The sequence below is a fragment of the Numida meleagris genome, chromosome 32, assembly GCF_002078875.1.
Source record: "Numida meleagris isolate 19003 breed g44 Domestic line chromosome 32, NumMel1.0, whole genome shotgun sequence".
NCBI lineage: Eukaryota > Metazoa > Chordata > Aves > Galliformes > Numididae > Numida > Numida meleagris.
Window position 1 is genome coordinate 378,314 of NC_034437.1, and position 2,550 is coordinate 380,863.

The window sequence follows — 2,550 nt, forward strand, 5'->3', positions numbered from 1 at the left end:
GGGAGGGGGCCGTACTTAACAGCTGCACACAATTCTCCCCAGCCATGCCTGCTCCCTTCACTATATTTAGCCTCAGACAGGCCAAACAAATGGAGCAGGGCTGGGGTTAATAATCACAAAATGGAGTTCGTCTGTCTCCGAGCTGTGATTTACTGGGACCGGGGCCAGGCAAGTTCCTCCTCACGCCCTTGCTGTGAGCCGTCCGCAGGGGACCAGCCTCTTCAAAAGGGGAAAAACTATTGGAGATAGATAGATATTGCCTTTTTTTTTTTTTTTTTTTGCCAGCTGAAACTGGAGAAGATGCGAAATGATTCGGGCAGGTCTGCTGTTGGATGAGGTCCCCGGGGAGGTGCCGGTGCGATGCCTGGAACCCTGCACCTTCTGCACCCACGGGAGCTTGGATGAGAAGTGAACTGGTCCTGCCCCCTGGTCTGTGCTGGGTTTGCAATGTGAGCAGTCACTGCTGGCCGTAGCCCATGCAGAATGCAGTTGTTGTGCTGTTCTGTGCAATGCAGAGGCGCTGGTCCCTCTGGGGATCTGTTTGCTGGGCTCCAATCTCTGCTCCTTGCCCAGTCACGCTGTTGACATGAAGAACCTGCGGAGCAGAGCTGGGGCTTCAACTGCTTTGTGCACTGAAGAGTAAGAAACAGGCCAGCCCAGGCTGCTGCATCTGCTTTGGAGTCTAAAGTGAGCCAAAGTGCATGGAAGCATTTAAGTTTTCGGGTCTTGGGCACCCCAGTCCTGCCCATTGGGAATGCTGAGCATCTCTCGTACACACCGGTCCTCCGAGCAGGGAGTATTTTTAGCTGCTGTGAATTGCAGACGTAACTCTTCTCCCCCTGCAGAAACAAACCTGCTTCTCTTCTGCCTTCTATGGCAGCTTCAGGCAGCTCTCCTCCTCCTCCCCCTGCGCCCACGCTGCTGCTCCTGCAGCTCTGAAGGCGCTGCTCAGTGCCCGGGGGCTGCGCCCTGCTCTGCTCACCTTCCAGGCAAGGAGCACGGTGAGAGCTGCCTGGAGGCAGAAGCAAAGCTCTACGTGTGCCAGGGCAGCTGGGCTTCACCAGACCCAGCTGGAGCCCTCCAGGGAGCAGCAGCAGGGCTGGGAGCTCCGTGCAGGGGCAGCGGGGGGGGATCCTGAGGTTGTGCACAATGTATAGAAATGCATAGGGGCACCCAGCAGGATTTCCAGCAAAGCTTCTAGAGTTTGGTGCGTGAAGGCTTTTCGAAATCCACCTGCACCTTTATACTCCTAAGCACCAGCTCAGGCCGTTACGGGCCGTACCATTACGGATACAGCAGCCTGTCGTTTTTCAGCTTATAAAGGGAATGTTGTTCATCCTCTGAGTGCTCTCTGGCCAACATACCTGGTGTATCCATGCTGTGCATGGAGCCCTTCCCTTCCTCCCCACGCTGCCTCAGCTCTCCTGGCCCCAAAAGAACTACTGCTGCTGGTGTGCTGTGCTTGTGAGGGTACCTACCTGCTTCTGTGCTAGCAAAGCTCGTGGCATCTGCTGCCAAACTGCCCCTGGAGCTGCTTGGGTCTTCTGCTGTGGCTGTGCCCCCGAATCTCCCACCTATGGGGATACTGGGGCTTCTCTGCTGGGCATCGTGGGGTGGTGGAAGGGAAATCTTGCCTTGAAGGGGGACTGCGTGGCTTGGTCCGTGCTGGACCACCAGGTCTGGTGGGCTGGGCTTGGGAAGGGGCTGTCTGCATTGGGAATGCACCTCGGAGAGGCATCATCTTCAAAAGAGAGGGCTAGAACCAGGCCAACGCAGCCCATCCGGAGCCGTTTCATTGCTGGGTGCGGAGCAATTCGCATGGCACGGTTTGCAGAGTGCTTGCAGTCTGCCTGTGTGCGTGCACAGCATCAGCCCCACACGCTGCGAGTGCTCTCTGTGGATGGCTTTGCATTCCTCTTTGCTATCCTACACTTCCCCCCACATCAACGGAAACTTTGGAATCTTTCCTCCCCGTGTGCACCCTCCGGTGCAGCAGGGTGTACGCACGGAGCAGCCGTGCGAGTGGCAAATAACACGCACAGACCACGTGAAGATTTCCCTTGGAGAGCATTGTGTGCATAGCCAGGGATGCCAGGAGCCTGCTGGAATGCGTAGAGGTTTGCTTTTTTCATGATAAAGCCTCGAAGAAGTGCTCTTGGAACATGCCAGCGCGGATTAGAGCGCCGGGGCTCAGCATTGCACAACGACGGCCGGGTTCAAAGCAGCAAAGCGTTTGCTTTCCCTCCCTGGATGGGTCCCAGTGCAGTTCTGAGGGCCCTGCTCGCTCCCTGCTCCATCCCTGGGTCTCTCCATTCCCTCCAGGAGCAGCCTGAGCTCCACCACCACCACTGCTCCCGGCACTGGCAGTGCCACGAAGCCTCTGTCAGGCTCTCCAGTGGATGGGACGTGAGCGTTCCTGGCTGCTCCCCTCTGAAATGCACAGATTTTAATCTTTGGCTGTCTTTCTTCCTCCTAGGAGACTTTTGTCAGCCTTCTTAATGAGGCAGAATTGCCTCACTTCCTTAGATATGGAAATGTCTCTTTGTTAAG